The sequence below is a fragment of the Schistocerca nitens genome, chromosome 1 (assembly GCF_023898315.1).
Source record: "Schistocerca nitens isolate TAMUIC-IGC-003100 chromosome 1, iqSchNite1.1, whole genome shotgun sequence".
Classification (NCBI taxonomy): domain Eukaryota; kingdom Metazoa; phylum Arthropoda; class Insecta; order Orthoptera; family Acrididae; genus Schistocerca; species Schistocerca nitens.
The window spans coordinates 152,177,125-152,204,102 of NC_064614.1; positions in this window are offsets into that span (position 1 = coordinate 152,177,125).

Consider the following 26,978-nt stretch of genomic DNA (forward strand, 5'->3'; position numbering starts at 1 on the left):
CACTACTCAATGTCAAATCTAACTTTGGCTCAGAAGGCGGTAAAGTATGCTGCCACAGAAGTCCTGGGTCACTTCCCTAATACCATCAAAAGTCTGACAGATATAGCATTTAAAAGGAAATTAAAAGAATTTCTTAATGGCAACTCCTTCTACTCGTTAGATGAATTTTTGGATATAATAAGTGGGTAATTTCCCCAATTCCCACAAAAAAAATTAAAATTAAAAATATTAAGTGTCATGGAATATTTTGTGTAATGTAATATCTGGTATAGACACCTTTTATTAACCTGACACGTTCCACATCATTATGAAGTGTCGTATTCATGATCTATGGAACAAGTACTAATCTAATCTAATCTAATCTAATCTGATCTATATAAATGATAATGTCTGCTTTGAATTATTCTGCTTTACGATGTTATGTGACTACATTAATGAATGATTCAGCCAACTTGTTGTCATTTTGAATTCCAGTACAGTCACAATCCTGCAATGCATTGCCTGCAATACTACTTTCTCATCAATATCATTCAGAAATTTGATTTGGTTTAGTATATCCTACAACTTAAAATCTTCAATACTTATTCTTGACTGTCATGTAAAATCCTTTTATTTCAAAAAGACAGTTTATTACTAAAATAAACTCAAAATTACGATGTATTTTACAAAAAAAAAAGTGTGTGAAATCTTATGGGACTTAACTGCTAAGGTCATCAGTCCCTAAGCTTACACATTACTTAACCTAAATTATCCTAAGGACAAACACACACACCCATGCCCGAGGGAGGACTCGAACCTCCGCCGGGACCAGCCGCACAGTCCATGACTGCAGCGCCTGAGACCGCTCGGCTAATCCCGCGCAGCGACGAATTTTACAGATCGTAGCGGTTTCACCAAAGGAATTAAAGGTCTGTGAGGGGAAATAAAATCCTTTAGGTTCCCCGATATCGTTATCAGTCTGTTAGAGACGGCGAAGGGATCTGGAAGAGCATTTGAATGGAATTAACACTAAAATACGTTCAGTCTGTCGATGGCCGTTTATCATTCCTTCTATGTTTTAGGTTGGTGCATAAATTCGTAAAGTTTTTGTTTTGCATGTTGGTATCATGGTTGCTATGTAATTATTTATCGATTGGCATTTCTTATTTGTAGTTCACTGTTGCTATTTCAGTTTACATATTGTCATTCTGTCATTCGGAGTAGTCAGGGGAACTACGGACGTTAGACAATGGAGTGCCAAGTAGAGAAATTGGAACACCTCCGACATATTCTTCTGTTTGAGTTCAATACAGGGATGACAGCAGCAGAGGCAGCCAGAAAGATTTGCGCTGGGCATGGGGATAATACCTGTGGATAGTGTACGGCAATAAAATGGTTTTCTCGAATTAAGGAGGATCGTTTTGACATTTGAGACTTTCCACCTTCAGGGTTTGACGAAGATCGTTAAAGCACTTTAACTTAATCTACGGTGATACACATCAATGTACTCTAGAACTGCAAAATGTGATGAACAGTGATCATTCCACCATCGTGTGACTTTTGCATGCAATGGGGAAGGTTCAAAAATCGGGTGTATAGGTATCGCATGCTCTAAGCCAAAATCACAAAAAATAGTTGGTTGCCTTGAGTGCATCTCTACTTGTTCGTCATCAACTGGCTTGTCAATAACACCGACCATCCCTATCCTGTATCGTTACTGGTGATGGGGAACTTAATCTTTACGCTAGCATAAGGAAGAGAAAGGAATGGTTGAGGACAATCCGGGCGGTGTGACCGAGCGGTTCTAGGCGCTTCAGTCTGGAACCGCACTGCTGCTACGGTCGCAGGTTCGAATCCTGCCTCGGGCATGGATGAGTGTGATGTCCTTAGGTCAATTAGGTTTAAGTAGTTCTAAGTTCTAGGGGACTGATGAGCTCAGATGTTAAGTCCCATAGTGCTCAGAGCCATCTGAACCATTTGTTGAGGACAAACAAACCAGCAACTCCGCCCACAAAGACCTGCGCGCATCTACGAAAGTTTTATGCATCTGGTGGAAAAGCGACAGCGCAGTGTACTACGAATTGCTTTCACGAGGTGTAACCATCATAGCTGACATTTATTGTCAACAACTGAGACGTCTTGCTGACACAGCCCAAGAACAACGATCAGTATGACTGCGTAAAGTGAAGCTACTCCACGATAACGCCCATTCTGCTGGACTGACAAAAACCCCAAGGAGCTATGTTGGGAAGTCATTCCACACCCACCTTCTTCAGCCGATCTTGCGCCCTCGGGTTTTCATCTTTTCCGGTCTCTATCGAACATCTTTCAAAAAATTTCCTTTCCAAATCAAAATGGGCTCCGAACGTGGCTCGAAGAGATCTTCGCTTCGAAACCATTTGATTTCTACAGTTGTAGAATCGAAATATACCGCAGCGTTGGCAGTCTGTTGTAGATAGTGATGGAGAACATATTATTAATCACTGAAGTCTCTGTTATGTTTATTAATAAGGTGGAAAAACTCAACGAATTTACGCACCAATCCAATAAGGCACAACAGTCAACAGGATTGAGGCTCACTTTTAAGCCATCATCACCCGGTACGTGTTCCTCATCGGGACACACGTTGGACATAGTTTTCATCGTGGCTGGTGCACATTCAGAAACAAACTGGTGCATCACGTGGAACATGCTTCTCATCGTGATGTGTCCTCAGTGTATCACGCTGTTTGTTTATGAAAATGGACTCGCATATAATTTCTACGGTAGTTTTATTAAAATCCATCGGTTTGTAGGGAAGCAGCCTACTCACGCCATATACAATTCATATGCTTTCCATTGTGTGCCAGTGTAGTCCGCTCTAACTAGTTATGACATCACGAATGTTATGCAATACCTTTAAGTAAAGCAAATAATCTGAAAAGTTAATAGATGTCAGGAGTGATGCTAAAATAATATTGTGTTAAGTTTCAGTTTAGTAACTTTTAACAGTTTTAGAAATTTGGACATTTTATGTAAACATCATCGGCGTTACAGGAAGGAGCTAGAAACTTCAAAATTTATATTCGGATTCCTTTTTCATTGTAATTTAATGAGAACAGCATGCTTGATCTCACAAAGTAATATTTTGGTTGAAATTCATGATTTTCTATTTTTGTGCCCTAAAAGTACAGAAGCAAGATAGGTTAAGTAAGTGATTAGATAAAGCTAGGATGTTTAGATTTACTTGGAATGCAGATACGCTAAAATAACAAAGATGTGAGAAGTTTCCAAAAGGTAGCTATAAAACTATAGCTGTAGCATCTCTCCAAAGGGCAAGTTCAGGGCTCATCTATTGCATGCAGTGCAACTAAAACAACTCTCTCGCCAAAAGTATGTAACCTAGCCACATCAGAATTTTATTACAAATACTTACCTGTGTGCTGATTGCACAATTAAATTGAGAGCTTCATTGGCCTTCAGCGAGTGACGCAATTAATTATTTAGTAACTTGAAGTGGTGCTCTACTATCCCCACCGGCTAGTTAAGAAGGCAAATGTTGTCGGCTGCGCCTTGGGCGGTCCGTACCACTGCTATACAAATGAGAGCACTGCGAACTAGAGTCAGGCCCCAGTTTTCTTCTAGATTTGTATGAGCGCGCACTCCATGTCAGAAGCTGTGTCGCGTCCCTGCAACTCCAAGGAACAGCCTTGGATGCCATATTATGTAACTCGATATGCACGTAACAATGAGTTCGCATTGTGGTAAAGTGTTAATTGTGGAACGACTTCAGTGATTTATTCTCAGTTTGCGTATGTCGTATTTTCACGTGTCGCCGCAGGACAGACCTTCTATCATTACTAGTGTGGCATGTGATGAGTATTAACATCAAATTTGGCGAGCATTCACTTTGAACATTTACATCGATAACGATTATTGAACAGTTTCGTTATCTAGGGATAACAGGATCTGAGCAATAGACTCTGAATAGCTCTGATAGTACAATAGCTGACAGTAGCATTACTTGGGTAATCATTTGTCTGGAATTTTAATCTTTATCGTTTTCAGAATATAGTGAAAATTGTTATAGTTAACTGCATTTTCTATGAATTCCAGATATCATCCCAAATCCTCAGAGTAATGAACTTCAATGATCAATAATTTTATTTCCCCATCGGAGTGGGCACAGTGAACTTTAATTGCAGGCATCGCGGTTTTGCTAATCACTTTCTGGTTGCCAACATTGTAGTTAGAGAGCCTGTGTTGAGAACGGCAACTATACAAAGGAAAATAAATTTTCCACCCGCCGCCCCACAGGCTCACTTTTTCAGCTGTACTCACCCGGTACGTGTTCCTCATAGGGACACACACTGGGCATAGTTTTCATTGTGGCCGGTGTACAGAAACAAACTGTTGCATCACGCAGAACATGTTTCTCAGCGTGATATGGGTCCTTATTGTATCACACTGTTTATGAAAATGGACTCACATATAATTGCTACGTTAGTTTTATTAAAACCCATCTTTCCTCTCTCGAGCATACGTTGGTCATGTTCAATCTGTAGTATACACAAATAAAAACTTTAGTACTTAAGAACATAAGGCAAAACGAAAATTGCATGACCATCAATAATATCAGCTTTTGAAACTTCCATTGCAAACTATGCGTTATAAATTTACAGCAGAATTCACAACAAGATAAAAATTATTCCATCATTCTCAGTTTTTAGTAAAACACTAACATCATTCTATACAGTAACAGAATGTTGAGAACATGTGAAACACAAGAGTCGTAACAAACTGCAAAATATCGTATGGAAAGCAAGTAAGCCCTCCTGTATATAAAGACAAAAAACAAGTTTCTTATGGCAGAAAGCAGAACAAGAACAGCTGTAAGACAGGAAGAAGAACACATTGTGATATTTCCCATAAGACAAATGTGTTTAGTCATAATATAGATGGAATGCTAAATAGTATGGTTGTTCAGAATTCTAATTGTTCTGAGATGGGAAACTCACGAATTCTGCAGCAGCAGAGAAAATGATCCCATGTAGTTTTCAAGTAAGATACGATTTGAACGAACTCCCACTGTAGTTTACTATTTCTCCCATTGTGGTGAACCCAAGCAGAGTGATGGCTGTAGGACAGCAATAAGTTGGTCAGTGATGACTGTGTTTCAATGCAGAACATGTAAAAAGTTCTTCATTGCAAAAAATCTGAAATGTGGCTCATACTCCACTCCTTATGACCATCATATACATTGTGTAATTGATTGCTTTGAATAGAATAGTTCAATTCAGCAAAATTTCAACTGTTCATACTTAAACATTTCCTGTCTTAAATCTCATATTGTAATTTTAACATGTTCTTTGATAACATATCACTAAAATCACACTAGTACAAAATTTTTAAGTGCTATGGCACTATTCTCTGCAATTTATATTGACATTTACATATAGTATTGAATGACAAATATATTACTATAATATAGTAGAAGTAAATTCTTGGAGTGTAGTTCCTCAGCAGTTAACATAATTCACTCCACATATATAGAGTGAAATGTCTGACCAATGACCAATCTTTCCATTTTTCATTTGTCAAGACACTTTCAACGCCACTTTCCCACATTTACAACCATTCAAACATTAATTAATGTATTTTTTAGTGCTAACAATAATGGAATGAGACATACAATAACTTGAATCCATTTTTCATTGCGCAACACAGTTGTTACTTCACAGGAAGTACTAACAATTTATTTATTTATTTATTGTATGATGATACAGAGCTTGGATGGAATACATAATTTTAAGGGTATACAGTGTAAGAATTGATAAGCAAAATACATGTCCAGAATCAAATGTTTGAAGTATTATGCTAAATTATCTACACATTACACAATCTGTCAATCCAGTTGAGCCCTTCAGGTGATGCATGGTGGATGTCATTTATTTATCCCCCAAAAGCTCATTTCTGTCATTCGCCATCAATGCAATTAATTGCTTGCAGGGCAGCTCCACAGTCACAATCTGGAGAAGTTCCCCACCCCCATTTGTGCTTTAGATATCCGCAGCTCCCTTGTCCTGTTTGGATGTGGTTGATGGTTCTCCACTGGCATCTGGGGAGTGTGAAACCTGGAACTCGCATGGGAGGCTTTTCAACCAGATAAACGTTGAACACTGACGATTCTTCCCACTGACGTCTCCATACTTCGTTGATTTTAAAGTTGGAGGTTTCAAGATGTTGTGCAGTTCACCAAGGTGGTTTTCTTGACTTCAGACACTGATGTTCTGCTATTAATATATCGCTGTGTACGGGTAGCTGGGAGTTCTTCTGAAATGTTTCTCCAGGTCTTCAGGAGAGCATCCGATCTTCGTCGAGCTGGAGATTGGATGTTACTTAAGACTGGTAGCCATTCAGTTTTAGTGCTACATATGCAGCCTGTTATAAGTCGCATTGTCTGGTTGAGTTGCGCATCTATCTTGCTACAGTCAGCACTGTTCATCCAAGTTGGACAACAGTATTCAGCGACAGAGTATGATAGTGCCAAAGCAGTTGATCTTAGGGTTTGAGCGCTGCAACCCTAGAAGTACCAGTAAGCTTCTGAATGATATTATTACGGGTCTTCACTTTTGCGGCCACCTTGGAGAGATGTTGTCAGAAAGTTAAGGACCTATCGAGTGTTACTCCGAAGTACTTCCTTGTGCTCCAGTACTTCAAGATTTGGCCTCAGAGTTTAACTTCTGGTTTATAGTCAGAGTGTCTGTTCCGTAGGTGGAATACTGAAGTAACAGTTTTCTGAGGGTTTACGCGGAGGCACCATTTCCTGAAGCATGTGTCCAGGATTTCGATGTTGGCAGTTAATGTGCTTTCAGCAGTCGTGAAACTGGAGCTCTATGTTACCAATCAGATGTCATCAGCATATATGAATTTCCTTGAGGTTGTGGCTGGCAGGTCATAAATCTATAAATTGAAAAGGAGAGGGGCCAAAACAGATCCTTGAGGTAGTCCGTCACTTACTTTGAAGACTTTGCTTCTGTCGTTATCAGAGTAAATCTGGAAAAGTCTGTTGCTTAGCATGCTGCTAAGTAGGTTTGTGAGTTTCTGACATTGAATCATCCTCACACATTTTAAGAGAAGGTCTTCTCGCCATACAGTGTCATAGGCAGCAGATAGATCCAAGAAATCAGCTATGCCTACGCATTTCTACTCATATCCAATATGGGTTCTTAATGCAAACACTTGTTCATTACAGCTTCTACCAGGCCTGAATCCGGCTTGCTCTATGGGTATTGGTTTATTAATCGTTTCATAGATCCTGTTGTAAATGAGTCGTTCAAGTAGTTTGTAAGTAACGCTTAACAGGGCTATTGGGATGTAACTTTCTACTTTTGTTGGGTCTTTGTTCGGTTTAAGGGTTACTATTAGCTTTATTTTCTTGAATATTGGTGGGAAATTTCCAGTGGAGAGAATATCTGAGAAGAAGTTAGAAAGCCATTTGATAGTTGCTGGTCCACAGTCTGTGAGAAATTCAGGGTACATCCTATCGAATCCAGCTGCCTTCCCAACTTTCATGTTTGTGATGGCATCTCTTACTTCCTCTTCATTGAAAGGACTGGAAAATTTAGAGGAATTTGGGGCTGCTCTTTTCTTGGCGTTGAGCAGGGTTTTGATTTCCCTTCTTGTCTGCTTATCCTTTGGCCTCTTGGAATTTGAGATTAGGTGTTTGGCAAAATCATTCAGCTTGATAGCAGTTTTAGGTCTCGCCAGTGCTGCGTTTGTTGCATCCAGTTTTCTGATAACAGACCAAGCTTTTCGACTTGAATGTGTGTGGTCAAATGATTCTACGGTTTCATACCAAATCTTCTTCCTATTCTCATCAAGTGACTGCAGAAGATCCGTAGCTCTGCTAACAGTTGGATTTTCTTCATATTCTTCAAGCAATTTTTTACTGTCCTCATTCCAGCAAGGTGTATATTCTTTACGATAGCCTGTAGGGATAAATCGTCTGGCTGCTCCTTTAATTATGCCTATAAACCACCTGTAGTTACTGTGTATTGGCTTGATCCATCTGATATTGTTATCTGTTTGTTTTCTGAATTCAGTCCAGTTAGCTTTCTTGAAATTCCACCTTGGTATCGGATGCGACTGCACAAGCGGTACACATACTCCACTTTCTAGAATATTAGGTATGTGCTGACTGTGGGGGAAATCTTTAACTATTGATAGGCGTATTTGGGTATGGGTGCTGTGAAGCCGAGTTGTGAAGCACAGATCAGGTGTATATCCTCTGTTCCAACATCCTGAATGAAAGGTAGGTAGATCCTTGGCATCGAAAACTACTTACAAGTTTTCGGCTTCCACCCATTCACAAGGAGCTACACCATTACTGTCGTTTTCACAATATCCCCGTAGATTATGATGGCTGTGGAAGTCGCCCAGGAATAGAGATAGATGCTGCTGAGATGGTAGAGGAGGAATACGTCAGTTTACTCTGGGACGTTTATAGACATTGACCACTGTTACAATATCAATTTTTGCTGTAACTGTGAAAATGTCGTTTTCGCTGCTCACTGAAACTACCTGATAATTTTTCATATTATGATTGACGTAAATTGCAAGACCATATTGTGGATGGTTATTTGAGGCTATTAGTTTATATCCTGGTATTTTCCCTCAGCTCCTTATCTGTTGATCATCTGCTGTGTGTGTTTTTGGAGTGCAGTGATATCGATTGCATGGTTTATCGATAGTTTGCATACATAGTCACGTTTCGACCTGCTTATTCCTTTGATGTTAAGTTGGCATATGCGAATAGGTAGTCCAATTCTACGAACTTTTGCGTCCTGAGAAGGACTTTTTGGTTGTTTGCTCTGCATTATATGACTGGGAGGCCTTTTTGGGCAGTTCAGTCTCATCCTATTGTCGTTACTCATTTACTATCAACTGGGAGGCACATGTGACTTAGGGTATGTCATGGACGCGAGTAACCTTGCCCCCCAGTGCTAACAATAACAGAATGAGACATAAGAATGTGGTTACGTATTACTTTGAGTGACAATATACAATAACTTGAATAAGTGACTATTACATCATATTGGCTGTGTTTTATAAGTTATTGTAACATCATGACAAATGTGTTTATGTATTATACAGTGGTAAATTGGCTCATAAGTGACAGATACATCATGAACATTATTATGGTAGAGCAATATACATTGGTAATTGTTTCATAAGCGATAGATACATCATGACAATTATGATTGAGCATTGCACATTGATAAATTGGTACGCAAGTGATACATACATCATGACAATTATATGGTTGAGCATTTTACATTGGTAATTTGTTCATAAGTGATAGATACATCATGACAATTATGATTGAGCATTACACACTGGTAAATTGGTACACAAGTGATACATACATCATGACAATTATATGGTTGAGCATTTTACATTGGTAATTTGTTCATAAGTGAAAGATACATCATGACAATAATATGAATATGTTTTATACATTGGTAAGTTGGTTTCAGCATTATACTGTGTATATATATATATATATATATATATATATATATATATATATATATATATATATATATATATATATATATATATATATAACATATTTAAGTAAATCCAGCATCTTGAATAGTGCAGAAATACTAGCTTGTTTCCTAGATTCTCCTATAAAACAGACTTTAGTCAACAATGACAAGTGTTGACACAGTAAATTAGAATGATCTCAGCAATAGTAGTATATACATGTGGACAGGGGGAAGACTGGCTTTGTATTCTGACAAGAAGTACGAAATGAAATAGAAGGTTTGGAGTGTTGGAGTTGAAGAAAAAAAGATGACAGACCCCAAAGACAGGTAACCCCCTACCCAGGACCCCCACTGTTCCAGTAGTTCACTGTGGTGCCAGAAGGAGAAGAGTGTTCGGCATTCCCTGCAGAACGGACTTGCCACAGCTTCACCTCTAAGTTCCAAAAAATTATCCCTAACACTCCCTACTGACTGATCAATGTAGGATGGACAATTAGCATTCTGCAGGACACAGTAAATGACATATATAATGCTCTATTGTTTAACCCAAGTAACAAATGCTAGATCCTATCAGCTGACTTAAAAGCAGTTCCTCTAGTATCTGGGTTTCATCAAACATAATCAATTACATAAACATGAGATATTGAAACCTGTGACATATCTGAGACATAAACACGAAAATATTAAAGTGACGTACAGAATTACTGTGGTCCTCTGATATAAACATGAAAATATAGAAATAAGGTCACCAGATGTATCGAATTACAGCATATCTCATATCACTAAATAAACAAAGTCAACTGCCTCATTGGGCAGATCAGCCAAGTGTTACAATGTGCACATTATGTGAAATATTTTCTTATGCATCACTATATTTGCTAAACACCAGAGAGTTAAGTTTGATAATGACAAAAGAAATTTTTTGTTACACATTTAAAATTAAGCAGGAAGCAGGTCAGAGATATAAAATTAAAGTTACTGGAATCTCAACCAAGTGATATATAGGTTCCCTTTCCAATTGACAAGGCATATTTAAGTCTTACATTAAGTTCAAGCACATATTTCATGTGTTTATAATGTTACAAAATTTTATATATGGCAAAGACAAAAAATGTATATATGTGTATGTGTGTGTGTGTGTGTGTGTGTGTGTGTTATCCAAGTGGCAGTATGTATAAATAAACAGTCGTTAGCAGAGTGATAGAATCAATTATAGTTATGATATTCCTGTTAATAATAACTGGGGTAGGCTGCATGCCACAAGAAAGCAGTTTATCTCTTAGACAATAAATGATTACAGAGAATTACATAGCATGTAACAGCACATCATAGTATAATATACGTCAATAGATCACTAGTTCTAATTTTGTACCTGTAAGTTGTAGATCTAGTTAAAGTAAATGTATTTGTTTTGAAAGGAATAGAGCATTGATAATAAGTGGTTACTGAGAACCATGCATGTGACAGTATATCATTGTGTTAAGTAGAGGTAGAAAATATTTCAGACAGCAGTGCATATACATAAACTCTTGTAAGCTTGAGAATACATTGACAATGGGTGATTAAAAGAATTATATTGCATATAACAGTATATCATTGTATTAAGTCAAGATAGACCAGATTAAACAGATGATTATAGTGTGCATCATATCATGTAAAGATAGTTGTCAAGCAATTTACAAGAAATAGTAATTGTTAGCCTTCCAGAAATCTATTTTCATGGAAAAATTATTCCAGTTTCCAACTGTTGAAATGCACATAGACATAACGATTTTACCACTTGTAGCACCAAGCGTCCTCATTTCTTTACAAGTCAAATTCAGACTTTAGAGCAACATGAACATTTCAAGTCAGGAAACCACAAGGATGGATAAAGGGATTTACCCACAATAACTGTCAAAGGCATCTTGTTCTCGTAGCTTGAAAGTCATCATCCCAAATTCTTCAGCATCTTCTTGTAGAGACTGAGAATCACCATGGCCACGTGGCGCCGTAGAATCAGATTTACATTGATGAATTAAGTACCAGCAGGGTACTTCCAGAATAGGTACTGCTCAATAACCACTTGACAGACTTCTCGTTGATTGTCACCATATTCGACATGATGTAACAACATCAGAGGAGACAGTAAATAAAATTGGGCACAGATAAGGTAAATTCCAACATAGGTTAAGGCAAAGGTAAAGTACCAGTGGGAAAATATGAATGGGTTGATATTAGGAGTAAAATGGTTAGTTCAGCCATTCTAAAGGTAAGATAAATATATATTTCCTAATCAGTTACGTATTAATGAATCAAATAGACTACAATTGAAAGTAGATGTCTGCAAGAACCATAACTATACCACAAATTCAAATCCTCTGTCTTGAGTTTTTCCTTTGCTACTTATTACACATGAATCCTTAGTGATATTGGAGAAATTTAACCAGTTTTCATTGAGAATCAGATTGTAAGCTAACATTTGCATATATTGAAAAGCATTGACTTGCTGTAACATACAGCAGTATTGAACAGCACCTAACTCAAACATTTTGTATCACATGAAAGTAGCAAACATCATCCCCGTCTTATACTAATAAGATGGCAAAAGAATAATTAAATGAGACTACAAATGGTTTAGTCATTGAAGTGCTAGAAATTACATGAAAATAAAACTGTGTGACTCATAAATCCTGGGAATCAGAACACTTCTGTCTCAATAACTATTTCCAATATAAAATTCCATTTCCTTCATGCTCCATACTTCTGTTATACAAACATAATAAATTTCTTTCTGATGAATGATCGTTTGCCAGTTACACAGCCAATCCAATGCATGTTAAGGACAAGAGTATTTTCATACTTGATAGTAGATCAACACCTATCCAGTGACTTTCACATAATAGGTGTAATAACAGGACAGACCAAATGAGAACACATATGTAAGACTACAAACAGTCTAACCTATTGTAATGACATCCCAGATGTAAAGTGATTGAATGTTATTATAACAGCACAGATATCTTAAGTGAACTTCACACCAACTCTTAACATTTTTTCAACTTTTCACAAAATCATCAATACAATGAGAGTATAACATTACCAACATAGTGAGAGTAACTGTACAGACACCATCAGTAAATATTACACCAACTCTCATCAAAATTCATACTCTGGTTGTATTATTAAACCACACATTATTAAAACCGCCCAAAGTTTGTACTCATACCCAGATGACCAGAAAAGGGCAGCTGGCTTAGTATAAAATACGTGCACCAGTTCCTTTTGGCATCCAGTCTCTAACTATTTATCTGAATCAGAAAGTAGAAGAGGATGAGTTTGTACAGAAAAGTAAGAGAGGATGTGACTTGAAAAGGAAAAAGTCACGCCAGCTCGGTGCCTTGGGTTCGCCATCCACAAATTGCAAAAAGAGCTTGCAACCTCCTGAGGACAGACAATTCTTGTGATGTTACATGAGTGATGAAGGCTGTTTGTATAATTTCAGCTGCGTAACATTCCTGAGTCCAAATAATCTCTTGGACTTGGGATATACATGTCTATAAGCATTTGAGCGTGGGTTTTAAAACAATTTCAAATGGTCCTATATAACTATCCAAATATTTCTTTATTTCTCTATTTAGTGCTTTAGATTTGGTGTAACTTTTTGTCAAAAATAGACCCCAACTTTAAATTCCGTGTTTTTTTATCTGTTTGTCATGTCAATTCTTTCTTTTTTCATAATAATCTTTCATAGTTCATCTAATTCTCTTCTCTCTTTCAGCTGCTGTTATACTCTTACTAGCTGGAAACTCTATAAGTTCTTCGATTAACTAAGGTCGTTTTTGGTCAAACATGATCTTATAAGGAGAGTATCCTGTGGTAGTATGTTGTAGGGTATTCATAATGTCTTCAAATTCATTAATGTAACATAATCAATTTGTGTGATCTTTCTGACAGTAAGTTCTACATAATCTACCAAATTCCCTCATGTACCGTTTCGTTGGCTTGCGTTTAAGTGAATAGGATGATATTAAGATATGTCTGATATTATGTTCTTTTACAAATTCCTTCCAAAATTTTGAAGTAAATTGGCTCCCATTGTCAGACAAAATTGCCTTAGGTGTACCCACTTTAATGAAATAGTCCTTTACAAATGTAGAAGCCATTTTCTTACTAGTTGCTTTATTTAATGGATAAAATTTCACATATTTAGAAAACAAATCTACAATGAGGAAAATATACTGAAATCCGCCTTCACCTCCTGGAGGTTGGCCATAAATATCTGTCCCAACCAAATCCAACTGTTCATGTGGTTCCACATTTTGTGAAAGTCCCTTGTTGGTTTTGTTACTAACTTTTGTTCTTTGACATTTATCACAGCAGGCGAGTAAGTCCTAACTCTTCTAGACATATTATCAAAATATATACATCCTTGTATGTTTCGAATACATTTCAATGCACCACAGTATCCAAAGCTTTAATGTGTGCACTTTATTAAAGTATTTATGTGAGAATCTGGCCAGCAAACTTTCCAAGCATCACTATCTGTGCTGTGTCTATAAAATAGAATACCTTTGAAGACCTGGTAGTAGATTCGTACTTTCTCAAGTCCTTTCTTCCCTAGATAACTTTTAAGAAGCTTCCAATGATCAACACCATTTTGATATCTTCTCAATTGATTACAGATTTTTCTAATTTAACTTTCCTCTTTGACATGTTTCAAATACATTATTTTAAATTTTCTCTCCTAACTATTGTTTTCATTATCATTTCCATTGCCCACTGTCATCCTTGACAGGGTATCAGCGATGACATTTTCCTTACCCTTTATAAAATGAACTGTTTATTTGAACTGCTGTAAGAACATTGACCACCTGGTAATTCTCCCATGATACAATTTGCACTCTTGTACGTAGCTTAATGCTTCATGATCTGTATATACTTTGACCTCATGCCCAAACAAGTAATTTTTAAATTTTTGAATCCCCATGCAATTGCCAGAAGTTCATTTTCAGTTATCATGTAATTTCTCTCATGTTTTTGTAAGGTTCTGCTTACAAATGCTATAGAATGATGTTTAATTTTCCCATTAATTTCTTTCTCTTGGAATAAATGTACCCCCCAGTTTATAATCACAACTGTCTGTCATCAAACAAAATGGTAAAGATAAATCATGTCCATGGAGGATTTTACTTTCAGCCAATTCTTTCTTAACTCTGTCAAAAGCTATGTGACATTCATCAGACCAATCCCACACTACATTTTTTTCTTAACAGGTTTTTCAAATAGGGTGCATTAAGTTCCTGTGTTTTCCTATATTTACGATAGAAGTTAACAAATCCAAAATAAGACATTAAATCTTTTTATTTCTATGTCTTGCGAATTTTGCGATGGCCTCAATCTTTTCCCCATCAGGCAAAATTCCTTATTCATTAATACAGTGGCCAAGAAATTTTAATTCTTTCAAAAGTCATACCCCCCCCAACCGTCTCATTTTCTCCCCAATTTCCTTTAAAATTTGAATATGTTCCTCCCAGGTCTTACTTGATACCAAAATGTCATCCACATAAATAATTAACTTTTCTAAGAGTTCTTTAGCCAAAACAAAGTCCAATCCCCAAATAAATTCCGCCACAGATACATTTAAACCGATTGGTACAACACAATATTGAAAATATTTCCCATTAAACAAAAATGCAGTGTATTTTCTAGAATCTCTTTCTAATTGAATGTGATGAAATCCAGAAGTCAAGTCAAGGCTAGTCATATATTTTACATTTTCAAACTTATTTAGTAGTTAATCTATACTTTCAGGGTGGTCAGTTTCTCTCTCCAAATATTTATTCAGGTGTCTCGAGTCGAGCACTAAAAGAATACTACCATCTCGTTTCGAAACTACCACTAATGGGTTATTGTAAGAACTACAACTTCTTTCTATTATTTTCCACCTTTAAATTTTCTGAAGTTCTTGTTGTACCTCCTTTCTATTACAGATACGGATAGCATACGGTTTTATGAAAAAACGGATCATGAGCTTTAAATTTTAGTCTACACTGATACCCTTTCACTCTCCCTGGTTTTATATCAAACATGTCATTATAATCCCACCAAAATTTTCAAGCTCTCTCCTGTTCTTTGCATTAAGGCTTTCAGTTTCAGATATCTTCTTAGCTACTAGTTCACTGTAATAATTAACACTACTCTCATCAATATCAAATTCTTCCCCTTCTTCACAATAACCATGACTGTTAGTGCTTGCATCCTTCTAATCAGACTACTTAGACCATCATCTTCCATTACAATACTCGTTTCCCCATGAGTTCCACTTTTTGGTTCAACAAATGTTATTTTCATGCCACCCCAGATAAAATTTACTTTAGCCTTAACAATCTAGTTCATAACTAGTGTCAAATTTTCATTCAAATCATCAATTACTAAGCATCCTTGTGCAAAATGTACACCATTAATCTTAAATTCTAGTAACACTTGTCTGGTAATCAAGTTATTGCTTTTTCCTGTTGCCCCTTTTATCCTTATCCCTGTTACTGGAAATTCTGTGAAATTTGTATTATTGTTTGATCCTGTCTCTTAGCTTTCTCGATATTGCTGTAACTGGGCTGCCTGTATCCAGAAGACAGTTTCCTATCAAATCATTAAACTACTACAATATATAGACTTCCAAGGTCTTTACCCATTTCATTGATCTTATTTTCAAATATAAATCCTCTTCTATATCCCGAAAATTCACTCCTTTATCACAATCACTACCTTTTATTACAGATTCTACACACTTACTAATCATATTACCACCAGGAGACTGTTCCATATTTATCATGGCAATTTTATCATCTGAGTACACACTTTGACAAATTTCATTTAAGACCTTATACTTTTGATCACCTTACTGACATTTGCAACTATAGTCATTGACTACACTTAGTACTCTATCAGTAATTAGATCTTCTTTTCCATTTTCACAAACACATTCAGACACAACATCACTAACATCAACTGGTAACACTAATCTATCAGGCACTGCTCTACTGGTTTCTAACTCATTACTTGAACACACACCAGAATTTCCAGAATCATTCAGCTTCAAATCATCAACTTTAACTTGTACATATACATATCCCATCTATTTCTGTAAGTAACATATCATCATCATCAGAGACATTCTCATCAGAAACATTGTCACTGCACTTAATATTTTTAACACAAAACTCATTTCTCTCTTCACACACTTCTTCAACAACCTCATCACTGTGACTACTCTGTTCTACCACATCCTCATTTTCCCGTCTATTGTGTAGTGCAATTTCATCTGAAATTACTCTGTCATTCTCATTTCCATTGCCAAACACATCAACATCAGCTTCCACACATACAGCAGCAGTATCAGCTTTCTCACTCATTTCACAGTCACTCAACATTCTCACTAAACCATACTCATCAGATCTGTTCTCATTACGATCAAAAACTAATACTGCATTACTACTGTTAAAGAAATTTGTCAAAGTGTTTTCTTCTAATTCAGATTCAGATTTTCTACTTTTTGTTCATCTTTGTTTCCAGGTAAAAAATTTTCCCAAAATTCCCTATCAAACTTCATTCTATTCAGGTTGTATCCTGGGTACAAAATTTTGGTATGTCCTATTTGTTTTGTCCCTTCCAATTCTGAAATTACTACAGTGTGCCTGATTTTAATTCCCATGTCTATTTGTCCCACTTCTCCAGGCTCCGAAAGGGGCAGGTTTTAGTTTACCGGACCACTTCTTCTGTTTTCAAAATTGTTACTATTGTTTCCCTGATTTTGACCCCACAGTATTTCTTGGTTCGAATTTCCTGTTCTCTGGTCTCTGCGTATCATTCCTCTCCCCATTTCTTCTGATGTCATTTCTGAATCTACTATTAAAATGATAATTGAAAGCTATGTTACTCTTATTCCTGCTGTCACCAGGTATGTCATTACATTTGTCATTTCTCTCCCATGCTAAGTTCAATTTATCTATATATCTAAGAAATTGTTCAATTGTATCATCAGATCCGTAGACAAGACTCTACTGTACCCTGTTTGGCAATCTATGTTTTAATGCATCTATCTGGATCATCCTGTAAAGTGGTTTATCAAGAACCAAAGTTCATAATTGTCGTTTATGAAAGATTTTCATCCATCCACTACCCGGTTTGAAATATGGCCAATTCAAAAATTCTGGCTTGTTTAGTTTCTGACCATAATTTGTTCATGAAAGCTCATTCTACCTCATTAAACATTTCGGGTTTGATTGATTGGTTCACCCATGACAAAGGCCCCCCTCCCCCCATCTAAAAATTAAAAAAAAATTAATTTTCAAATTATCGCTCATTTTATTTTCGAAGTTATCTTTAAACTGGTACATGAAATCGACTGAATGTATATTGCCCTCCCCTGAAAATGTTTTTATGTTGACACTGTTCCACAATGGACTGTAACTACAGAAAGATTTCACAGCAACAGAATCTTAGATTTATTGAAATTTAGATTTGAAGTTTGAAATTTCACCTAAACAATTGCCTACATCTTCTTTTAATTCTGCAAAATTGTCATTTGCGATATTAGTGAAATTGTGTATATTTTGGTCCGTATCTGTGAATTTTTTAAAGAAATATTAGTTGAGGTTTTTCAATTGTAACAGTTCTCCTTTTTCGAAATTGTCCACAGAATATAGCCTCTCTTCGAATTTTTAGTATTCCTGTTTTAAGGTAACAATTTCCCCTTCTATAGTCAACACATTTATGGTATTCACATCTACCTTTTCCCAGCATATATCTAAGCTATCCTTTGTCTCAGGAATTTGGGTTCCATGGTTGTTTAAATTTTTATCGATTGAATCATGGAAGAATCATCTGTTCGTGAACTGATCTTTTTTGTTCATCCATTGATCTTTTTTGTTCTTCCATTAACTGAACTAACCTATCTAAGGCAGATACATATGATTCAGATCCAAAAAAACGGTGAACATACACTACTGTGGTCACTATCCTCCCCAATTTCACTGTCCTGATTAACTACATTATTATCAGTAATATCTATACTGTTTTGCAAGTTTCCATTAACCCATTAAGTCCCAAATTATTTAAAAAAAACTGAATTTTTTATTCCTTAATTATAATGTACATACTGTATGAACCACAATAAGTACAAAAATAACCAAAGTATATTTATACATGCTGATATAATGCCTGTCCTCAAAATAGGACACTGGGATCTAACAGTATCATATAGCATACTAAACTGTATTGAAGTCTTAACTATTTATTTCTTGTGAAACGTTACGCAACACTTCACACACAGTGTTACATGGCATTTAACACAGTATATTTTTGGTTTCCCGTTGCATTTAGCTCTTACACATCTTCTTTGAATGATTCTTTTGTGAATCATATGACCAATTCCATCAAACCTGATGTCTGGTATCACTCTCAACTGACTTGATGGGTATTCCATTGGACATCCAATATTCGGTCTTCCAGTGTCCAATTTCAGGTATGTAACTGTAACAGCACGTCTGAAATCCAGTAAATCCAGTGCATTTTTCCCATGTACTAGTCTGTAGAAGAGCCAGACATTTACGAGGACCATTCTTCGATTTACTTCTGGAAACTTGGGATGTATTTGGCAGTGAAGTTTTACATACAGTTTCTTCGTTATTCTCTGATGCAACATAATGTAATTCAATAGCCCCTGGCACATCTGAGACTTCCACAGTTCCATAAACATCGTCTGGACCTTCTTCTTCGTTGGTCATATAGTCTACTTTAGGAGGACATACGGTGATATCAATATGGTCCTGATCATCTGACACCACATTACAGAACGCGTCACTGTTTATTATCGTCTGAAGGCCATTATAATCTATATAAAATGAAATTAAATAAAATGTAATAAAATAAAGTGAAATGAAAGAATAAAACATTATCACAAACTACAGAAAAGGGAATGTGTAAATACCCCTGTCCATCTGGAACTTTATTATTTACTAATGGGTAACGTATTCATAAATATACTCACATAATACGCTGTAAATTTCAAAGTAACTTCATATCCTGTAATATATATTTATAAAAGAGGGGTCGTTACTTACCTCAGTAACAAAATCTGGTAAAATTACCACATTCTAAAACGAAAATACATCCACAGTAGCAGAGTTCCATATTCGAACGTGCAGCAATACAAATATTTCGAGTACACCAAATTTTATAACAATGGAAAACAATGAATATAATTCCAATTGAGCTAACAATGCGAGTAGTTTAAAAGAGACATTGTTGACTATATATAATCACAAAAAGATCTTTCCCACATATTTCAAATATTACTAAACTGTCGATAAAGTAAATACCTCTAATAACGAAAAGTTATTATCAATTAATGGTAGGGTAATCAATTAATGGTAGGGTTTATAGCTTTTAATTTCCTGTAAGCATACATTTGTTATAAAAAGCATCAACAAATGATGTAGAACAGTAATAGTTGCAAATTAATAATTTATTGTGTATTTATAAACAAATATTTGCTCTGTCCTCAAAATAGGACACTGGTACTTAATCGGTTAAGCTCCCCATTATCGTCAACATCCCTATTGTTAGTAACCTTCATATTATCCTCCATAATGACAATGCAGACGAAAAACAATTTCCAAAAGTAAAAATTCAAAGAAGTTTTGTAATTACAATTGGTTCTCCAAGTTGCGTTTTCACATAAGTATCATTCCATCCTTTGTGGTGTTACTCACTTTCTTCGTTTTTCTGTTCTAAAAAAAATGGAATATTATTTCAACAAGCAGGTTAACTCTGAAACAAAATACAAGATTAGTTTACAGAATTCCACTGCATCCCAGTCTTAACAATGCTGAACAATCCTCAGTATTGTTTAGAATCATTTTTTGATTAATTAAGAATTAAAATTTACATAGAAAAACTGAAAATACATATATAATGTATGTTTATTCCAGAACAGCTAGCACACTACGATATTAGAACTTCTCTGTTATTTTATTCGAGAATAAATTCTCGAATAAGAAATTACAATAATACATTTACATTTTTTTATTAATTAATACAGGTTCCCCTCATGGAAAATGTTCCCTTCATTTACAGAGCTTCTACACATTACTGTAATTAAGCTTCCATAATTATTTTCATTGTAACTTTTCCACAAGTACATACACTACTGGCATTAAAATTGCTCACGAAGATGACGTGCTACAGACGCGAAATTTAACCGATAGGAAGAAGATGCTGTGATATGCAAATGATTAGCTTTTCAGAGCATTCGCAACAGGTTGGCGCCGGTGGCGACACCTACAACGTGCTGACGAGCCAAAGAGTTCTTTTCAGATCAATCCATTGTGCAACTTGTCAAAATAACACCCACACACTTACAGAAATGGCGACCCTGCCAGGATAGGTAAGATAGATAGGTTACCAAGATAGGACAGTGTCAGAATAGGTGATAGATGATGGTTAGGAACGGCAGGTCGCAATCTTATTAAAAAATTCTTGGATGTTACAGAAATTTTGTTGATATTAATGCAATATTAAGTTAAGTGAGAAACAAATAACTGTAATTTTTTTGGAAAAAGAAATTTAGTTTATTGGAGGAAAAAATTTTACATTAGGGTGCATTATCACTTTGAAAAATTTTCTTTCATGTCTTAAAGAGTTATTTGCAAAGTTTTAGGATTGGAATAGATACAAACAGCGAGGACAGCAGAATTGTAGTGAAAAGGTCTTGTGTTATTGTGTTGGAAAATTTTTGGAGTTTTGAGTAGCTGTTAGGGCAAAGGATTTTCAGCTGATAGGCACAGACGCAGAGTGACGCAGAGACACAGACTGACGCAGTATCAAATAAGTTAGAATAAAGAAGTAATACTTTTACTCCTTTTGCAAGTGCACAGGTGGAGATTGGAGACTGTCATAGAGCAAACAGAACAGTAGCCGAGAATTCACGACGTTGTTGTTGTTGGTTCAACCAACTGGTAAGTGTTTTTACAGTTTTGTAGATAGGGTTGTGGTGCGTTGAAGGAACTTCCATGTTAACGAGAGCACAAGGCAAAAGGTTACGTGATAGACAGCAAGTAGACAAGTTGGGGGAAGAATCAACCAGATAAACAGCTAGTAATCGAGCTCATTGAGAATAGGACAGACGGTGAACCAGAGAACAGGACAGTCGGTGAGCTGCAGAATCAGTAGGCTCAGGTGGATTTGGATAGAATTGAGACAGACCAGACAGATGGGAATCAAAGGGACGAGACCACAGAATTTTCAGAATACGAAATTCCGTGAAGGGCACATTCTGAGCCATAAATAGAGAGCCCACGCAGGAAATGGCAAAGATTAGAAGCGAAACGAGCACAGGAAACTCGTTTGCTTGCCGCATATTCAGAGACAGAATACGCGTCAATACAGTCAGTGAACCGGCAGTTATTTAACGTTCGAAGAGAAGTAGACAGTGAGGAAGAGGGTGAACATTTAGAATACGTCAAACCTCTCGTGCACATTCTACATATGCCTCAGCAACAGGCACAGAATTCTGTGGAGTTAAGAGCGCCGCCGAAAGGTACCTTAGCAGACGCAACTGTACCTGCAATCATAAGACATACATAACAGAGAGGGCAGTGTGCGGAGTTGTTTGCGCCACGAAACTGTTCAATGACAAACGCAACTAGGCCTCAATATAAAGAGCAACACAGGGAGAACGGAAGACAGCACGGATTGTTGCAGTTATCGAACTTAGAAACGTCACAGCACAATCCAGTAAACGACGTAAGTGATCGAGTAGAAAACAACAGTTCAGCAGAAGGTAGTGTTACTGGACAGGACGCAATCATGGAGATGTTACAAAAAATGAACGATAGTATAACGACACAAATAGCGAAACAGAATCAGGATATCAATACACAGATGACGAAACAGTATCAGGAATTGAAACAGGATAATCAGGAATTGGGACAGGAGATTAAGACACAGATTCAACAGGTTAAAATCCAGATGGAAGAAGGGATCGCAGGAACTGATAGATCACTCAGATAAATAAAGACGCGAAGAATTTGAAACACGAACAGCTGCTAGCATGAGTTTCTCAGAAGTAGATACCTTAGGGGTTGCGAAACAACTCAAATAGCTTGATACGGGCAAGTCTTCAGGTCCAGATTGTATACTAATTAGGTTCCTTTCAGATTACGCTGATACAACAGCTCTCTACTTAGCAATCATATACAACCGCTCGTTCACCGATAGATCTGTACCTACAGATTGGAAAATTGCGCAGGTCGCACCAATGTTTAAGAAGGGTAGTAGGAGTAATCCATCGAACTACGGACCTATACCATTGACGTCGGTTTGCAGTAGAGTTTTGGAGCATATACTGTATTCAAACATTATGAATCACCTAGAAGGGAACGATCTATTGATACGTAATCAGCATGGTTTCAGAAAACATCGTTCTTGTGCAACGCAGCTAGCTCTTTATTCGCACGAAGTGATGGCCGCTATCGACAGGGGATCTCAAGTTGATTCCGTATTTCTAGATTTCCGGAAAACTTTTGACACCGTTCCTCACAAGCGACTTCTAATCAAGCTGTGGGCCTATGGGGTATCGTCTCAGTTGTGCGACTGGATTCGTGATTTCCTGTCAGGAACGTCGCAGTTCGTAGTAATAGACGGCAAATCATCGAGAATAGGCAAGACGACACAAGCAGTGGCAGATTATTTGAGTCTATGAATCAGCCACGACCCGAATTTACGAGTAGATACGATACGGACCACTTCTTGACAGTTAGAAAATTCCAGCAGTTCAAGGAAGACGGCGGTAGCTTGGATGCACGCACATTCATCGAGCAGTTCTAGGTAGGCTTACCAAATCATTCGAGCTTGGCTCACAAACTTGACTTCATTTGTGTGCACATGTCAGCGACAGTAGCGGAGGTGATGCAGAAGATCACTGCTACCTGTACGTCTTACCTACAGTTCAGAACAGCATTTCTCGAAAGATGCTGATCTGAGGAGGCGCAAAACAAAATTAAATACGAGTTACTTCAGATGACACCATATGAAAAATTGTTCAAATGGCTCTGAGCACTACGGGACTTAACATCTGAGGTCGTCAGTCCCCTAGAACTTAGAACTACTTAAACCTAACTAACCTAAGGAGATCACACATATCCGTGCCCAAGGCAGGATTCGAACCTGCGACCGTAGAGGTCGCGCGGTTCCAGACTGAAGCGCCTAGAACCGCTCGACCACACCGGCTGGCACCATATGAAAAACTCAGGAGAGAAAAGCATTGTCAAATTCTTTGACACAATGGACAAAAATAATCAATGCTTAGATAAACCATACAGTAACAGAGAGCTGATACGTCTATGTAGAATGAAGTTACCGGTAAAGTATCAGCAGGCGATAGTAGGAAACAATGAATATACCGAAGAATTCAAAGAGGTCTTAAGGGAGCTCGAATTCATGTTTAAAGAAAACGAGGCGAAAGAAAAAAGAAAGGAAAGGGAACAGCAAAAGGAGAGGACTAGGAACGAATATTCTAATAATGATAATCATAATCCTAATAATAATAATTTCAGACAATTTAACAGCTCAGGACAGTGGCATAATGGAGGTAATTGGCATAGAAACTGGAACCAGAATAATTGGTACCGAAATAGGAATGGTAATGGACACTCATACAGTGGTGGATATGGGTTAAGGAATCAAAATTCCAACGGTAAGGGGTACTTTGAAAGAGGTCACGATGCCAGAAACAGCAACTGGCGAGACCAGGACCCTAATAATTACAGAGACAAGAACAACATAGCAAAGGGAAACAAGAAGTAGAAGTTAGGCCATCGAATTCTGAAAAACGTAAAGATTGATGGGAAAATACCGAAGAGGTTAGGCACACTAACGTCCACCCATTAACACAATCAAAACAGAACGTTTAACTCTTCGAATTAGATAAATCAAATTTGGAAAAAACTGACAATAGCTACAATTCAGATAAACAGGGACTTGCAGAAATTTCCGATAAAGAGTCAGCACAACATAGTACCACAACTTATCTACCAACTACAGTATTGAAAAATTATGGATCCAGCAGAAAAAATAAAAGAAATGATTAAATTTCCACTGATTCCCCGAAAGCAACACAGACAAATCGTCGTTTCTGCCTTACAGAACATTCACTTAGCAGCAATGAGACGTAAGATCAGCCAAGACGAGTCTGCCACAAAGAAACGCTTTACCTTGGGCCAGAAAGTATTCATAAAGATTCATTACCTTTCACACAAGATCCAAAATAAATCCAGTAAATTTTTTGCAGTCTATAAAGGGCCGATGATAATTTTCAGAATCGCTCACGAAAATGCCGTAGAGCTAACGATCCCAAAAACAGGTAAGTGTATTGGCATCTATTACGTGAGCCATTTAAAAGCATGCAAATGAAAAGGACAGAAAAGAAAAGGAAAGATACAAAGGGACAAAAGAAATCGCATATCTTATACTAATCACGAAATAAAAGATAATTAAATAATCAACAAATTAACATATTAATTAAAAGAAAGAAAGAGAGATACAAAACAGACTAATAGTTTTCTTGTATCATTGAGTACACTGCAACATGCACACAAACAATAAATGATACACAACAAATAAAAGAATGAAGAAGTGGTAGGGTATATATATATATATATATATATATATATATATATATATATATATATACACACACATATGGTTTAATTAGATTATCTTTTTGCAACTGTCAAAAAAGTTTTTGCATTATGTAGAGTCATAAGTTCCTGCAAATATCAGTAATAAACGCCTGTAAAACAAGGAAAAAGATCTACACATCATAGGGACATTGCCACCAACATCAATTGCCAGTTCCCTCAACACGAGATGCTTCGAGATAGCGACGGAGAGGGTACAGACATGTTGAGAAAGCACTTAGGGCAATGATAACAACATGAAGATCAACACAGTAGTAGAAATGCAAGGTAACCAGGTTGGACTTCAGGAGGACAACGCGCAGCCCGGATATTTTATATGTCATGATACTGCTACTCAACAGACGAGCGTGAGGAGAATCATGGTATGACGAGACTACAATGAAGGTATAAGAAATACTAAGATCTACAAACTCATCAAACAATATTTGGGAAAGGCAGTCAGATCCTACAAATACTATACCTCTCCTACATTAGAATCCACATATTCCTAGTCCAAGAAGAACAGAAGAATGGAAGAAAGAAGGGAAGACCAGAAGACGCAAAACGCAGAAGGGCAGAACGGAGCAAGATACCTTTCTCTCCTATCCTAAAAATTATTACAAACGTCTTTCCATGAACTTTGAGGCATGGTAACCACTTCACCCATCTCTCAAAATATAAATCTTGCATAGTCAAAATAAAGTGAATGAACGTCAAACAGCATATTAATCTTGTACCAACAAACATTATCAAGAAATGGATTAAGCTAAATGAACATCATTCTCCTTACCACATCTCCGAACTGCCATACTGAACCAGGTGTGGAGTACCAAGATGTCACTGCACATATAATGGGTGACAGTTGTCGGCAGTCATCAACTTACTACAATCATTGAACTGCCATACTGCACCATCTGTGACAGTAACTTTCAGCAATAAATATCTTCTGGAGTCATCTGCTCTTAGGAAAAGACACAAAAATATTCTATTTTCTTACGTAACTAGTGGGATACTTGGCTACTGGAGTATTGCTAGTTAGAGCAAAAAAAACATTAAATGAACGGAAAATATTATTTATTGCAAAATCTGAGAAAATAAAGTGAAACATTTATTTATAAACTGATACACAAATTTCCGAGTTCTTTTCGGAATAGGAGGTTACCTCTTATGGATAGCAATCCTGTTAATGAAATTTATATACGAAGTGTGGGAAAGCTCTTTTATCCCTTTTCCTTAAGAATGTTATTTTCTCAGCAGAATGGCTGAAAGCCACACATACTCAACTTGAATAATTATCCGACTGAATTTTTCTAAGTGCAGGACATCATCCTATATTCAGTAAACCACAGTCATCAATAACCATTGGTTAGAAATACCTCTTCAGGATGACAACGTCAACAAATAAGACCTGGCATCTCATACTGTAGTGCTTCTCACATGATTTGTGACACCCATATAAACGAGTAGACGCCTTCCAGTACTTAAATGGGTATTGTCAAGCACAGATACTGACAGAGTAGCACAAAACGAAAAGACTATTTCGAAAAAAACAAAAATTCTCTCTGTACTACAACAATCTTAAATTTATGAAAATTATATAAATTTGTAATATGATACTTTTCTTCTCTTTCTTTGTAAAAGTAATTATTTTTATTATATATGTAAAGTCCATAATTTATAGATACCTTAAAAACTTTTGTGAAGAAACTTAGTTAGTATAGTTATATAATCTCACAAACTCAAGGAA